Source organism: Nelumbo nucifera, chromosome 8, assembly GCF_055504915.1.
Source record: "Nelumbo nucifera cultivar China Antique chromosome 8, China Antique-T2T, whole genome shotgun sequence".
Lineage (NCBI taxonomy): Eukaryota > Viridiplantae > Streptophyta > Magnoliopsida > Proteales > Nelumbonaceae > Nelumbo > Nelumbo nucifera.
The window spans coordinates 28,788,009-28,805,282 of NC_142656.1; the positions used below are offsets into that span (position 1 = coordinate 28,788,009).

The 17,274-nt window shown below is 35.3% G+C and overlaps 2 non-coding genes across 2 annotated transcripts; one reads left to right on the top strand and one right to left on the bottom strand.

Annotated features, from left to right (window-relative positions):
- Positions 1-7,798: 7,798 nt before the first annotated feature.
- TRNAG-UCC (transfer RNA glycine (anticodon UCC)) lies at positions 7,799-7,870 on the bottom strand. Its single transcript has one exon. It is a non-coding gene; the product is annotated as a tRNA-Gly (tRNA).
- Positions 7,871-14,419: 6,549 nt separating this feature from the next.
- On the top strand, positions 14,420-14,727 carry LOC148789799 (signal recognition particle RNA). The gene has a single exon (XR_016079981.1).
- The last annotated feature ends 2,547 nt before the right edge of the window (positions 14,728-17,274 follow it).

Consider the following 17,274-nt stretch of genomic DNA (forward strand, 5'->3'; position numbering starts at 1 on the left):
AACAAAATTTGTAAATCAAATTTCAAATACAGTATAAACCCTGATATTCACATTGTCTAACAAAGGAACCAATCCTATCACTATGATCACCCACTCAGGTAATTTCCCAAACTGCTCTAACATGCCTAGTTTTTTAACTCTTAATGAATTTCACTAGTTGGTACATGAAAAGTAATTCAATCCAAGACCTAATATAGCATTATAATCAAGTTTGGGGTTAAGTGTAATTTTCCAAATTTGCCCATTTGTCTCCAAAGTCTAGGGCATAACTGAAAATTGATTCAGGTTTAGTGTTTCTTCCAAACACTGATAGACCATGCTTAGGGTCCAACTCTAGTAGCTGAGACAAGTTGCTCCACCAATTCTGCAACACCTCAGTGTTAGGCTTACCAGGATAAATTCTCTAAGTTTATCCAATGGTTGAGAGCATTCTAAATTAACACTAGTCTTAGTTATTTGACCCTTAATGGATCTCAATGGTTGGCACATTAAAAGCAGTTTAGTCCAAAACTTAGTGCAATATCATAATCAAGTCTAGTGTTAAGTGCAACTTTTCAATTTTGCCCATTTGTCTCTAAGCTTATCTGGAAACTGATATAGATTTAGTGTTTATTCCAAACACTGACTCACCATGCTTGGGGTCTAATCCTAGCAGTCGAGACAAGTTGCTCCACAAATTTGGTAATACATCAGTGTCAGTCTTATTAGGATAAACTCTCCAAATTTATCCAATGGTTGAGAATATTCTAAGCTAACACAAGTCTTATAAGTGTCTAGTTTAAGGATTAATTCACATAAACACACAAGTTGAACATAAAACACTACTATACTTATGTTAATCATACTAAAATGTCTATGTACATCAATGTTATTGGAACTAAGTGTTGCATACACTATCTAACATTAAAATCAAGGCAAATCATTAACAACATTCTGCTAGTTAGAGAGATTACACATACTATGAACACTTAAAAAAAGGATATGTCAAAAGCTTTTGATAGATATTCATTTTGGAAGTTCTACAAAAGATGGTTTCCCTGTGAAATGGTGCAACTTAATTTATCAATTATCATACTCCTACCTACTCTATCAAGATTAGGGATGAAGGAGACCCACTTTTCCTTTATCTTTTTATCATTGGGATGGAATATGGAAGTACTTACTAATCTTCTAAACACAACTTCCAATAATGATTTGATATAGAGCATTAAGATCTGTAAAAATGGCATTCCCATTACCCATTTGTTGTTTGTAGACAACTGCATTATCTTTTGTAAAACAAATCTCATATCCTGTTCAGCCAAACAGTTCCAACTTCCAAGACAATACCAAAAAATTATCTCCCATACTCTTAGAGTGAGAAACTCAATGCTTATTGGGTCGAAACACTTAGGAGCTAAGATCCATCTCCAAAGCATACATCACCTATCCCTTCAAGATGCCCTTGATAGAATCAACTCAAAAATTAACTCTTGTAGTTCAAAATTGTTGTCACAAGCTAGAAGAACCACCTTAGTGAAATTAGCCCTTTAAGCAATATCAATCTACCCTATGATGACAACTATTTTCCCAAACAAAGTGCATACACAGATTAATAAGCTCTCTAGAGACTACTAGTGGTAACGGGAACAAAACAAACAAATGAAACATACAATCACATGGAAAAGAATGCATTGTTCAAAATTAATAAGAGGATTGGGGTTCAGACATTGGTCACCAATGAATAAAACCTAGAGGCTATATTAAGTTCCAAATTCATTATGGAGTAAAGCTTTGAAAGAAAAATATTTTTCCAAATGGTGACCTTTTCTTAGCAAAAAAAGGAAGATAGAATCAAACTGATCAATCTGGATGGTAAAGGATGACTCTTCTATCTCTACTCTCAATGACCCGTGGGTTCCCTCTATTACTAGTGGTATACCCCATCTCTTACCCTCCACAATGGCTGAAAGATGAAGACTTTCTACTTTCTGTAAGCAAGCCATAGAGATACTCTCCCATCTCTTCTTTTAAAGTCAGCCATGCATCCACCAGTATTCAAACAAAATTAATCTCATGCATGAAATAATAAATAAAATATAATAAAAATAGATCTGATCCGATCGGATCTAATAAACTAGTGATTGCCTTGGCCAAATAAAATAATAAGACAAATAATATTAAAATAAAATGATTACCTCCAATTGCCATAACCACTATTTTGATCTATTGAAGCTGATTTGCTCTCATACCATTTTTGATTCCTTGGGAGGAAGCACAATCACCCCTTGATCCACAATGGCTCACAAAGATTCTCTCCCACTCTCTCTAAAGCATTGTTGATAGGAGACACATACAAAATTGGGGGTTCAGTGGTGGAGAGAATGGTGCACATCTATAGACTAGGGGAGAGGGGTATCATAGTATTTCCTTTAGCTAGGCAAGCTCCACCTGTTAATGAACTTTCTTAAAGTGATATGAGATTTAATTCCTTTAATTTTATTTCAATTAAAAACTCCATTATTTCCAATTAAATGTGGTCAATTTCAAATTTAAATTTCAGTTTTGAAATCCTAAAATCTGAATTGGGAAATAGTTTTAGTCCTTTCACCCACTTAATGAGCTATAATTGGATGGTTGGATTAGGATCATGCAATATCTAGATGGTGGCTACTATGACGGGCCACAATCTGGGTCCTACCCATACCCATATGGATATTTGCCAACATTCTTCACGTATCCGTTTGCGAGGATTTTATGGGGTGAAGGTAAATTAGGCATTAGTCCACATAATCTCTATGATTGCAAACTCTTACTACTAGGCAAGCTATGTGTTTTCCTCTATCAGATTTGGGTGGCTCAAAAATCAAAATAAATCTATTTTTCAAAGGTAAAAAGTACTCACCTCTTGAAATAGTATGTAAAGCAATGACTTGCCTGAATTCACAGAATGACCCACACCAACACAACAAGAGTAGTCTAACGAGAAATCCCTGCCTGACCCCATTGTTTGAGATACTACTTCTTGGGATAGATGGTTCTTATGATACTTACATAGGGTCTGTAGGAAGAGGTTTCGCGCGTCATCCAATGTCCCACAAAAGGACCCATCACAGCTCAAGGAAGACAGTTCGGCCATCAAAAGCTATGATGACGGAGTTAAAGCTCTCGTATATGGATTGGAAGCAAATTAGAGGGTGTTTTATAGTATGGATGAGAAATCAATGGTGTGTGAACATCGGGAAAACGACTCACTTAGGCTGGGAATGGAGTTGCCACTCATCGATTATGGAAATGGAAGTGATGGGACCTTCGAGAATGGGACTAAAATCATTTTTATCAAATAATGACTCTAAAGACCAAGGCACCGGTTAAACCACTGGGTGAGATTCAGATGGGAGACGGAAGGGGTTAGGCACCCCTCTCTCGGATCCAATAAGTGAGACCCACATGGTAACTCAAATAAACAATCACAAACACAATTATTTAAACTAAATAATAATAAAGAAAGCAAACCACAATGACATGCCAACAAAAGAAAACCTCCCTATTTATTATTTTATTATTTTGTTATTTAATTTTTATTTCTTTAATTCTTTATTTTTTTCTTTTGTTATTCTCAAGGTTCAAAATATCGATACGTCCGATATACTGATAGCGATGTATCAGGTGAATCGATACCTTTTTTTTTCAAAACCGGTTCAGGGGGACCAATTTAGAGCTCCTCCACCCCCTGAATCGGTCAGACCCTCGATACACCCACTGTAGGGGCATATCAGAGAGATCCCAGAATGATATGTATTGGCTGATACGGGCCGATACGTGTCGATACTTTGAACCTTGGTTATTCTTCTTATGGAACTCTTTTTAATTTTTATTTATTTATTGGAATTATCTTTTATTATTTCACTTATTTATTTGTTTTAAGCTTTTATGTTTTCTTTTTCCTTTTTTTTTTAATTTTTACTATATATTGTTATCATTGTTTTTTCTTATTTCTATCATCATAACCTATCTTTTCTATCAATTATTTTATCCCATGCTATCTTGAATTTCTCACCTGATTTCCCTCTACCAATTCTCACATCTGCTATGTTCCCCTCTTTGACCTATGCATCACATTTTTTTTTTTTTATTTTGCGTTCTTTATCATCACTTCTTTTATTTATTCTTTTTTCTCATCCACCGTCCTCGGTTAGATTTAATGGAGGGGGAATCTGAGGTTTAGCACCGATAAAGATGAAACAGTTGCAGACCAACGCAAATTCGACCTACTATTGAGAGTTTCAGAGGAATTTCATATTCATGTAGACCAGGAAAGGATTAATCACAATTACAGGCGGAAAAAGAACACTTTGTTTCCTAAATTTAAGCTTAAAGGTCCCAATAGGAATAGAATAAAATGGTAAAAAAATAAAATAAAATAAAAATCAAACCGCTTCAATCGCCATTAACAGTCCAACACCGATTCAGTCATGCATCATTCAGCAAGAGAATGATAAATGGTAGAGATCGTGGTTATGAAAACTGAACCGGACCGGATGGTTGGACTGGAAAAATTGGGAACCGGTCACCTGATCGGTTCCGTTTTCTTCAAAAACCGGATTTTCCCCCAAAACCGTTGATTTTGATCAGCGAACCGCTGAACCGGGCGATTAACCGTTCGAACTGTTCGAATGGTTTTGGCCGTTTTTTATTTTTTGAATTTTTTTTATTTATTTTTATTTTTTTGTTAGAATGGACCGAGCGTTCGGTCGAATGGTCAGATCATTTGACCTGATAACCGGACCCCTGACCAATTTGGTCATCAGTTCGGTTTTAAAAACCATGGTAGAGATAGTATTTGCTTACCCTTCCACATATGTGCCCAAGTCGAATTGCTACTGTTGTTGGCCTCCCCGGTGGATGTATCCTCTAAAACTACTTTCGCCAATGAAGTGGATGACAAGACGATGCAAAATAGGGGATCCACCCACTGGTCAAGACGATGTTGGCATGAATTTATATGAATTGGAGCCTTATAAAGCTCAGCTCATGAGTCTTGTATGCTTAGTATTAAATAAATAATTTTTATTATATATATATATATATACATACATAATATAAATATATATAATAAATAATTTTATTATATATAATAATATTTTTATTAATATAGCATTTTTATTTTTCATGTATAATAGTAAATAATTTTTATAATTCTTAATTTTTTGTCTAAAAAAATGATTTTATAGATATAATTTTTATTTTTCAAAAAACACTTGGCTTATAATTGAGCTCGAATCCACCCCTATCCCTAACCCTACACTCCTTGCATTCAAGGATATAGCCAAGTTTATATGTTGTCCAGCAATTTGCAGGTCGAAGAAGGTCAAATTTAACCTAATACCGTATTCTAACTAGGGGTGATCATGGGTCGGACCGAGTCGGGCCCAGGCCAGACTTTGCACTTATGATAAGGGCTATAGCTTAGGCCCGAGCCCAACCCGGCCCGGGGTTCTGGGCTTGAAACATAAGCCCTAGCCCAAGTCTATAAGGCCCGGACCGGGCCAGGCCTGATTCCGGGCCAATGTCACTCATATATAAAACATTATATATCTATATATTAAATGACATAACATGCATATAAACTTATTTTATACATTATATAATATAAAATATTACGTATAATATAAATTATACATGTCATGTTATAATATTTATATATAAAATATAGGGAAAATTCCCAATAGGTACCCTGTACTTTAGGCTGAGTGATAATTTAGTACCCAAACTTTAAATTGCGACAATCAAGTATCCAAACTTTTAATTGCGAAAATTTACCGTCAATTACAAGACTCACATGATATCAGGTGCGGTTAAAAATTTCAAAATACCAAAACTAACCTTTAGTGATGGATTATTTTTTTCACCAAAATGACAGATTACGAAATTTTAGAAGATTGGAGGTGGAAATTCTTTCTTCATCTTGTTTTTAAGAAATTTGGGTTGAAGTGACCCTGCATAACAACTCAACAATTCAATGTCAAGTTAGTAAACTTAAAAAACACTAAAATTTGACCTCGTCTTGTATAGAAATCAAATCACAAGAGAGGGGAGTACTTGTTTGACGTTGTGCAACTGAACTCCGATCGGAGAAGCATCATCAAGAGTGCCAGATTGAAAAGAAAACCACCCAGGGTGTCATGCTTGGTGACCAGATCTCGGTATCTGATGCAGTCGTCGTACATCATTCGAGCAAGCTCTTGATCATCAAAGATACGCAGGAAATCCTCCTTCACGAAATCCAGTAGCGGATTCCCTTCAATCGTTGAATTTGGTGGGAGACTTGGTTCTATTGAGCTTAGTCTAATTGCCCACTGGACTTTTGGCTCAGTTTCAGCGTTTGTTACCTTTGGTTTCCCAGAAAGCTTGGACGGTGAATGAGAAATCCAGGTAGGTTTTTGGTTTAGGGTGGTTATTCGTCGGGTTCTGGGATTCAAACACAAACTTGGTCGGAAAGAATGGCTGGACGGAGATTGAAAACGCAGATATATGCGCCTGCCAAAATTTTCTCCAATTTAATAGAAAAATCCAATTGAGATAAAGCAAAACACTTCGAATTTGTCTAGAAAAGCTTGAATAAGAAGAATAAAGAAGATCAAAACTAGGAGACTTTGAACTTCAAGTTCAAATCTGAAGGGAGGAGAAGTAAAGAACTCGATATCTAACTAGAATGAAAACATAAATTACTAAAAGAAATGAAGAACCTTACCGGGTAGACGAAGAAAGACGTTTAGTAATTCGAGCAATGAAATCGCCAAAAACAGAGGGATCATTAGAATCACAGAGGTTATCAACGAGATCAATGGCTTGACAAGCGATCGGCTCGTGTCCACAGCTAAGGCAATGAAAAACACTAAAAAAATAAAAACCCTAAAAAATCTTACATTAAAATCTCAATAACCCACTTGCAGATAAATCAAGGAGAAGTCGATGCTAAAAAACACATAGAAAATGATAGAAAACTCCGACGCCGGAAACAAGTCGTCTTCTCCGGCAACGACTGAGTAAAAAAAAGTGGGCACAATAATGTTCCAGCGATGGGCAACAGGAGTCGTCTTCTCCGCAACGGTATTGGGTCGACTTCAACTTTTTCGGCGTCGTGTTCGATTGCCAAAATCAACTTTTCCGACGACGCATTCGCTTGACACCACTGGCATGAGGGAGCTGGTTTTCAGAATCTTATTAACTACAAGCGTGAACAGTGGTTCTCACTTGCATTGGTCTAAATAGATGATGAGGATATTTTAGTAATTTTAGTCCGTAATTCATACATTATTCAAAATAGCTGGGGGTATTACGATATTTTATCTTCTAACTTACAGTAATTTAACACCGGGTACTAAATTGTTGCAAACTGAAAGTTCGGTTACTTGATTGTCACGATTTAAAGTTCGGGTATTAAATTGGCACTCGGTCTAAAGTACAGGGTACTCGGGAATTTTCCCTAAAATATATAATATAATATAAAATAACATGCATACATATAATTTATGGGTCTGATGTGAGCCCAAAACCAGGCTTAGCCTTAAAATTTATGAATCTGATGTGGGTCCAAGACCAGACAGGGCCTGAACACAAAACCCAGACCCAAGCCTGAAATTTCCTGACCAAGCTGAAATATCACCTTCCTACCCGTACATATCCAAAACCTATCCCGTCCCAAAACCCAGAACTACAAACCCGTACATATCCTACAAACTCTCTTACCAACAAAAAAATAAATGAAGGGAAAAAGTTGACGAATGTAATCTTAAAACCAAAGTCTAACACTAAATGCGTTTTCCGGGAGTCGAACCCGGGTCTATTGCTTGGAAGGCAATTATCCTAACCGTTGGACTACAAACGCTTTGTTGGTACACTAAGCTAGCCATAGATATTGTATTTTATTGTTGATTACACATGTACAAAAGGTCTTCTATCTCCTTGAAAGGCTGTTAATACAAATCTTACATCTCATCTTATAATTAATCCCTATAAAGGTCTGATCAGATTAATGCATATGTTGACTAAGGGCTCAAAAAGGTTTAGCGTTTGAATGTTGCTTGTAAAAGTTTCTAGTTAGTTGTAGTCTTGTAGAGAGGTCAAGGTAGGGGTGAACAACTGGGTAGGTTTTACTTGGAATCGAATGGAATCGATTTTGAATTGGCTTTGAACCGGTTCTATTTAATTTGTTACAAGATAGGGTCTGGTTCCAAATTCTTGAAACCGACCCCTACCTAGGTGGGGTTTACCCTATTTGAACTGATCCAATGAACTAGCCTTGGTTGGCTTTGGTGAAACCTACTTTGGAACCAAGGTTCTAAGTATCAATATGCAATCAAACCTTTTTTTTTAATTTTTTTAAAACCGGTTCAGGGAGGCCAGTTTAAGGTTCCTCCACCCCTTGAACCAGTCAAAACCCCGATATACGTATCGGCCAATATGGGTATAATAAGTAATGTAAAAGTTAATATTTTTAAAATTTAAATTTAAATTATAAGTGTTGAACCATATAATGATAGTCTACATATTAACTTAATTTAATCAATAAAACTAATATAAAATTTAAACTATATATATCATATTTGTTGAAAATCAAGTTTTTAAATAACATGTTTTTTTCAAGGGAGAGAGTAAACAAAGAACAGATTCCATGGTTAGATCCTGAAACTGACTCTTCAGATAATAGATTCCGATTCCAAAAACTTGTAACCGACCCTATAAGGTAGGTTCCAAGTTCTGCCATGGAACCATACCGAACTAAACCATGTCTACCTCTAATCATTCAATACTTATTGATTTTGAAGGTCGTAAAGTTAAACTTAATACATAATATCATGCGTGAAAATTGTAAGTAATACATCTATTACTTACTAAAACACCCTTGTAGCAACTGATTATCAAATCAAAATAAAAATGATTATTTACTAAAACACCCTTGTAGCAACTGATTTATTTAATACATTGTCCGTTAAAAATTATTAGTATTGCCATTTAGAAATGATCATGTGACACAAAAATCAAGTGGTTAATGTTGTTAGAGCAAAGAGCATATGCCCGTTGTTGTTTATTCCAAAGTACCCTAGCACTTCATATGAACCTTTTAGGAAGAAACAATGTTTGTTTGCAGAAAAAAAATAGAAAGAGAGAATAATGGCGTTCAAGTTCTTCATTTGTAACATATCTTACTTCTTGGAACATAGAACAATGCTAACTGAACAGTGTTGGTTGCCTAAGTTCTACTAAGGGCAAGAATGATATTTCCTTTTCTATTTTATCTTGATTAAATTTATTTTGGAAGAATGTTAGGGCCAAAATTGTGATTTTCCGCTTTTTTCTAATAGAAGGTTGATTTAGTAAAATTTTGCAAACTATAATGGGTGTTTTAGTAAAACATAAACTTTATGGTAGCTAGATCGTAGTAGAGCTGTCAATTTGATTGGATTTGGTCCAATCTAGTCCAATCCAATACTGATCCATTTACAAATGGATTGGATCAAATTCATACAAAGCAAGTCCAATCCAGTCCAAATAAAATGCAAATGGATCGGATTGGGTCCAATCCCATCCAAATTGAATCAAACACCAAAATAACATGAGAAATCCAGAAAAAATGTATAAAAAAATTATAACACCTATTGCATTCCAATCCATTCCAATTAAACTGCAAACGGATTGCATTGGGTCCAATCCAATCCAAAGTGAATGAATAAAAGTACTTTTGTAAAAGTTCTTTCATAAAATCACTTTGTTTTCGTGAAAGTGCTTTCATAAAAGTGCTTTTGTAAAAGTAGTTTTATAAAAGTATTTTCATGAAAGTGCTTTCGTAAAAGTACATTCATAGAAGTGCTTTCGTAAAAGTACCTTTATAAAAGTGCTTTTGTAAAAGTGTTTTCATAGAAGTGATTTTCTGTAAAAGTACTTTTATAAAAGTGCTTTCGTAAAAGTACTTTTCATAGAATTACTTTTATAAAAGTGTTGTTGCAAAAGTGCTTTCATAAAAGTAATTTCATAAAAATGTTTTTATGTTGGATTCAATTTTGGTTGATTTCAAATTAGACAAGGCTTTGGTCTCATGATCAGATTATTGGGAATTTAGTTTAGGTATGATTTAGACTGATAAAAATATAGACCAATTTATTTTAGATTGACCCAATCCATAATTATAACAGACCATCCAAATCTGATTTAATAAGGTTTGGACCGGATTGGATCCAATCCAAAACCGGTCCATTGACACCCCTAGGTTGTAGTAGATCCACGAAACTATAAGGGTTATTTTAGTGAATGATCCAAAAAAACGAGTATCAAATTTTGTAAACTCTAAATATGTTGACTTTTTGTATCCAAATTATGGATACTTTGTGTTGTTGTTTGAGTTGAGGTGGACGAATAAGAAATAAAGGATATTGGGAGGATAATACCAATAATTTATTTTTTCTGCACTACTTACATGGCCATGTAGTTGGAGCAGAAAATAAAAGGGATTACTAAAGAACATTTTCTTGTTTTGGCTCTATGGGGCTACACATGGCCATGTACCTGCTTGGGGTAACATGATGGGGATAAGCAAATGGTTAGGTTCTACCTAGAACCGAATGGAACTTACTTAGAATAGGTTCTATCCAATCTATTATCATGTAGCGTCTAGTTCCGATTTTTTGGAACCCTCTCCCGCTCAGGCCGATTCCAAGGTCTAGCAATTTACCCTACCCACACCAACCTAGAAAACTGTCCTTGGAACCAAACTTTCCTTGAAATAATTCCTAAAATATTTTGTGGATATGAAGATATGAACCCAAGCACTCATGAATCATGATTACAAAGGCCATAGTTTCACTTTAGTGGTTTGATCATTATTCTTCAATTTAATATTTAAATGTGTATAATAAGTAATGTAGAAGGTAATTAAAATTTCCAGAGTCTAAAATATAATGATAAGGTAGGTTATAGGTTCTAGAAACCTAGAACCAATTCTTATAATCTTAGTAGTAGAATCTTGGCTCACTGGTTGGATGACCCGGAAAAATAGTTTGGTTTATGGGACACCACTTCAATGGTCCGGATTATAAAAGTCATCTTGCCTTTAATAATTTTTTAATTTTTTTTACTACATCTTGGAGGAGACCGGATCTGCTCCTCACATGAGGCGCCTCACATGCACATCCTACCATGCATTGGGAATTTCTCCCATACTTATTATTTACAGAAGATGTTCCCAATACATGGTGGATGTGCATGTGAGGCGCCCAAATGTGAGGAGAAGATCATGTTCCGTCTTGGAGTTAGGGGTGGCCATGAGCTGAGCTTTTCACGAGCTACTCGAGTTCGGCTTGTGAGGCTTCCGAGCCAAGATCGAATAGGTACATATAATAATAATAATAATAATAATAATAATAATAATAATAATAATAATAATAATAATAATAATAATTAAGTATTATAATTAGGCCTGTAAATGGATCGAATTCGAATTTGATAGATACCAATATTCGAATTCAATTCGATATCCGACGGACATCAAATATATCAATTCGAATTTAAATTTGATTATTAAATCGAATATTCGATTCGATTCGAATTCAACCGATTGACCTTTCGAATATGAATTTGAATAGATTCAAATCCAATTAGATTCAAATATCAATAGATTACACTGTATACATTTTGAGCTGTGGAAGCAAGTTGTAGCATTGCAACTCCTAGAAAGATTGGGAATCAATGGATGAAGCAGACCTTGGACAGACCCATTCAATGCCAGTCTTTAATATCAAAATATTGAAGACAATTTAAAAGGACAGGCATAAGAACACAGGTTTAAAAAAAAAAAAAAAAAAAAACAGACATGATAAACGATGGAGTCCCCCTAGGTGAGCTTATCAGCTCTTATCAGCTCTTTCTAGATTCATAAGAACACAGTCTTTAACTAGGGTTTTGCACAATTTAGTGAAAGAACATAAAGAGTTAATATTGGGTTGGCATATTCTATCTAACTAGCAAGTGCAACCTGGAAAGCATTCTTAAAAATCCAACATACTAGTTCCCACTTGCCAGTTTTCCTCCTCTCACTGGGAAATGGATGAGTATAATTTAATAAATACAAGCTCAGTATTGAATTTGAGATTATCAATAATCAAAAGACAGTAGTATGTTCAAAATTTCTTATGCTAACATATGCAATTAAATCTATAGGAAAAGAACACGCTATGAACCTTATGAATCTAAAATAAGAGATACAATTGAATAGCATGAGGATGAACTTTATGAATCTAAAACAAGAGAAATAATTGAAGAGCACGATCAACGTACCCATTCCAATCTCTAGGGTTCCTTCTTCCATGTTGGAATTTTTCTGTTCCATACCCATCTTCAACCTGATGAAATAAGAGCACTCACGTATTGGACAATATTGGCAGAGAGAGACAACATAATTTAACATAGACCGGTTCTAGTATACTAACAAACAATGCTAACCAAAAATAATCTATTAGTAAAAGTGGCTTCCTCATCAATAAAGTAACCTTACAAAGCTAACAGAAACTATAATGCAAGCTACAGTATAAGAGTTAAAACTTAAAATTGTATAGTAATTCGAATGTTTGATCAAAGGTCATTTCCCAACATAAATAAATCTAAATCAGAAAAAAAAAAAAAAAACTCAGTAAGAAGAAGTTTTATAACTGGTCTCAGACGAACACCCTCTGGTGATTTAGAGGTGGGGGTTTTACTTTGGATCCGGATCGTTAGCCAAGTAATCACAAGTTCCGGGAATCAATACAACAATACGGTGCCAATTAAAGTGAAACATCAAGTTCAAGACAATTTAGCCCTAGAAAACTCAAATTTGAATCATATATCATTACTCAGCATTAGATCGAATGAACAGAAACCCTCCAATTGATCCGAATGATCATTCGGATTGGAAAAAAATTATCAGACACGAATCCAATTGGAAAAAAATGCTTTGTCGACTGAATGGTTCAGTGACGAATAAGAAGAATCAAATTTGAAACAAAATCAAGAAGAGATCTGGGGAAGGAAGTTACCTTTGATCTCTGAAGGAGAGATGTACAGCGAGAGACGACGTATAGAGGGAGATCTGACAGATAGGGGAAAAGATGAACAATAATAGGCAGGAGATGGCGGCAGACATGGGTTCCCGGCGGTGGGAAAATGTGAGTGTGTGACTGGTGGCGTGGATTCCCGGCGGTGTGAATGCAATGGGTTCCCAGTGGCAGTCGTGGGTTGCAGCACAACTGCACAAGGCTGGTGATACTGGATGGTTGATGCCTGAGGGTTGCTTGAGCTTGAGAAGCAGCGAACGGACGTAGGAGTCAGCATTGAGCTTGAGCTATGGCTGGTGACCGATGCTCGACCGCTATCATTGACGCTGCCATCGATGATGGTGGTTGCTTGGGTGGTGACTCACTGTCCCACTGAGACTGAGAGAAGAGAGATAGAGGTAAGAGGAAAGATGAGATGAGCGACGAGATGATGGCATCCGACGAAAGGGTGGTGGTTGCTCGGACAATGAAGGGTGGTGACAGTGATGGACCAATGGTGGTTGCTCGGGTGGCGTTCGACAACGACAAAGGGAGTGACGGAGGGTTAGGGTTTTACTTTAGGGTTTTGAGAAGTAACAATGGTGAGGTAAGAGAGTTCGATTTTGAGAATCTGAGATTTTCGAACTCAGTAATTAGTCATTTTTCATTTTCTTTTTTTTAACCTCTATATTATAGATACTATATAATATATATTAACCTTTATATATATAATATATATAATATAATCAGTTTGGATATTTATCGGATCATATCAATGTATATCTGAATTCGATTCGATATTCGATAAAAAAAATAATATCCAAATTCGACCAAATATTCAATTCAAATTATTCGAATTCGATTCGATTATACTGAATCTCAAATTTGAATTCAGATTTTTGAATATCGTTTACAGGCCTAATTAATATCAAATAAAAATATTTTTTATATATAATTTTTTTTATAAAATATTTTTCTCAAATTGAGCTTCAACCGAGCCAAGCTCGAGCTTACGAGCTTTGACTCGAGCTGAACTTAAACTCAAGATTCTAGCTCGAACCAAGTTCAAGCCTCGTATTGACTTGATGGGCCAAACTCAAGCAGGATAGCTAGCTATTTGAGCTTGGGTCGGCTCTAATTCACCCCTAATTGGAGTTAATAATTAGTTTCTTGTCAAGATCAATGGCACAATGCCACAAGAATTCAAAATTATTGATATTTCCTATCCCACCTCAATTGCTTTGTAACGGGAACCGTTAACTTCCATTCTATTCTTTGGTTGAGATGAACACCACGTGTATGGCAAAGGTCCCATATTGGTAAAGCATAGGAAGATCTTTTTCCTTATTAGATCCATCAGTCCATTTGATGTCACCGAGCTTGGTACCACAAGCTTGTAACTCAAGCGAGGGCACCAAGGTGGTTGAACGTTCGCTCGATTCTGACAGGCAGGAGTAATCGGATCTAATTTGCTGGCACGCCCATTCCAAGTAGGGAGTTGAACCATGTGACTTGAATAAAAACTTGGGTCATGTGGCTCTTAGAGTGGAGGGCACCGCATCAGGCTGGCTTCACAGAGCAGCGAAAGCCTCCCGCTCCTATCAGTGGAAGGATAACGAGTTAGTTGTCCGCTGCCCCAACAATTGCCCTATGAGTCGAGCCCAATCGAACAATCACCTTTTGCTTTTTTTTTACTGTAAGTCTTTAACAGCTATTAGATTCATTCAAGGGAAGAGATTATGTGCTTTTATGCTTCTTGGGTTTCATTCTCTTTCTTGATCTCTGATGGGTTTTTATGGAATGTTTGGATCAATTTTAATTTCCCTTTTCCTCAATTTGCTTAGCTACTTCTATAGTTCTATGCGTCTATGAACCACTTAGGAAGGCGTCTGAATAATTTTTCAACTGTCCATTCTGGTGTCCTTCCATTCTTTGAAATTGTCTAATATAATAACTCTTAAAAGACCAAAAGGAAGAGAAGAACAAATGAAAAAACTTGTTCATTAAAATTGGGTAGGAGAGAAAAACAAGCAGATCGAACTTTGCTTGCAGAATGTTGTTCTACTCTTTTCGCTGCTGCTTTTCACTTCAGCTTTCCAGCCAGGAATCACTGGGTTTGGTTGTTTCATCATATGATATATGATATTCTGGAAACCTACAAATGGATACATTTTGTCTTTCAGTGTTTGAATTTAAAAGTGATTAAAATGGAGGAAATCTTAATTTGCTAAAGGTTAGTGATGACATCATTATCTACAACTGAAGTTTGTCCTATTGCCTTAATGGATTTGATAGCATGCATTTTTCAATTATTATCCATAAATAAACAAATGATAATAGATAAAATAATAATTGTTTTAATAAATAATTCTAGGAGTCTAGAACCAGGGTACCGCCATGACCAATGTCCACCCAATCGGACACCATTTCAGGGGATTGCATCTTAGTGGTAGAACCTTGGGTTCATTAGTGGGGAGGCCTGGAACAATGACATTCGGTTATGTCCACACCCATTGAATCAGACTGGTCCAGTTGATAAAGTTATATCTTGCCACATTGGACATTGAGGGTCGGTTTGGTTCGTGGACAGGACCTGAATCTGAATCGGAATCCTTAGGAATTAAAATTAGAATCACTTATTCCTAATACCTGTTTAGTTAAGTCAGGAATCGGAATCAGATTCCCATTATTGCTGTTTAATTCAACTAAAAGCTAAAATTGGAATCAGCCAAAATTTTTAATTCACCCGCTGAAATGAAATTTCAGCCATATCCATCCACGGGAAAAGAACACCCAAAACTACCATAAAATGACGAAATCTGTAGAGGAGAGAAAAATCCAGTGCTTCCAGTGCTTCCAGATCCCTAAACCTCAAAAGTTGTATTGGAAAAGAAAGAAAAATCCAGTGCTTCCAGAACAGAGGAATCCTGAGAGAGGTAGAGGAGAGAAAGACGAGAGAGAGAGAGAGAGAGCGCATTTATGTATCTAGTCAGTGCTAATTGCTAAGAGATTAGAATGAATTTTGTCCAAAAAAACCTGGGAGGGGGTCGGGACTCGGGAATGGCCATTCCCCCATATGGGGAATCACATTCCGCCTATTCATTCCCATTCCGGTCAACCCAACATCCGTAACCGGAATGGCACATTCCGATTCCGATTCCGATTCCAGGGTCTTATTCTCTCGAACCAAACGGAACCTGAGATCAATATCTAATATTTTGTATATATTCCCACTTAAATTGCTTTGGATTGACAGCTTAAAATAAAGTTCATTCCATTATATTAAGGTGGAGTTTGATAAATTTGAAATCTGAAATTTGAAAAGTTAAAAAAATATTAAAAGTGTCTGCAATCTAAAAAGAGACAATTACTTTTTGACTTTTTATAGGCTGAACAAAGTAGGTTACTTGTGTTGGATCAAACCCTCAACATCTGAAAATCATTGATTTTACTATTTTACCCCTTTAATAGGCTATTTGGTGATTTTGAGTTTAATTTGTATTATTTCATAAAAAATAATTTGTTAAATTCAAAATAGTATTAAAAAATATGAGTATATTATAAAAATAAAAAATAATTTATAAAAATATGAATAAAATTGACAAATACATATCAATTTATAAATTAAAAATAAATTATTGAGTTAAAATAATAATGAAAATAGTAATATTAAAGACCATGAAGAAATAAAAAAAATTTAATAATTGTCAAATTCATATCTTAAAACTATTAAAATATTTAATGATTAATAAAAAAATAAAATAATAATAATTAACACATATAATTTATAACAAATAAAATATTAAAATAAGAATAAAATATGTAGTGGCAGTGGCGGGAAGACAGGGAGAGAGAGAGAGAGAGCTGCCACTATTGACTGTTGCAACAAAAGTAATGGGAATACAGGGAGAGAGAGAGAGAGAGATTGAATGTGTTTTTATTGGGTTAAAATAGGGGTATTTTCGACTTTAGGCCACATTTGAAATGCATCTAAGCGTGTTAAGTGACAAGCCTAAGACTTACATTTTCAAATCTGAAAAACATTTCAAATCATATTTTAGATGCAATACCAAATGAGCATGGCATCTGAAAAGTAGATATTTCAAATCATATTTTAGTTTTGAAAAGTGTTATCAAACACCACTTAATTGTTGGTGTGAGCTTGTAACTAGGGGTGAAAATGAATCTAGATTTTCATGAGCTATTAGAGCTCAACTATATATATATA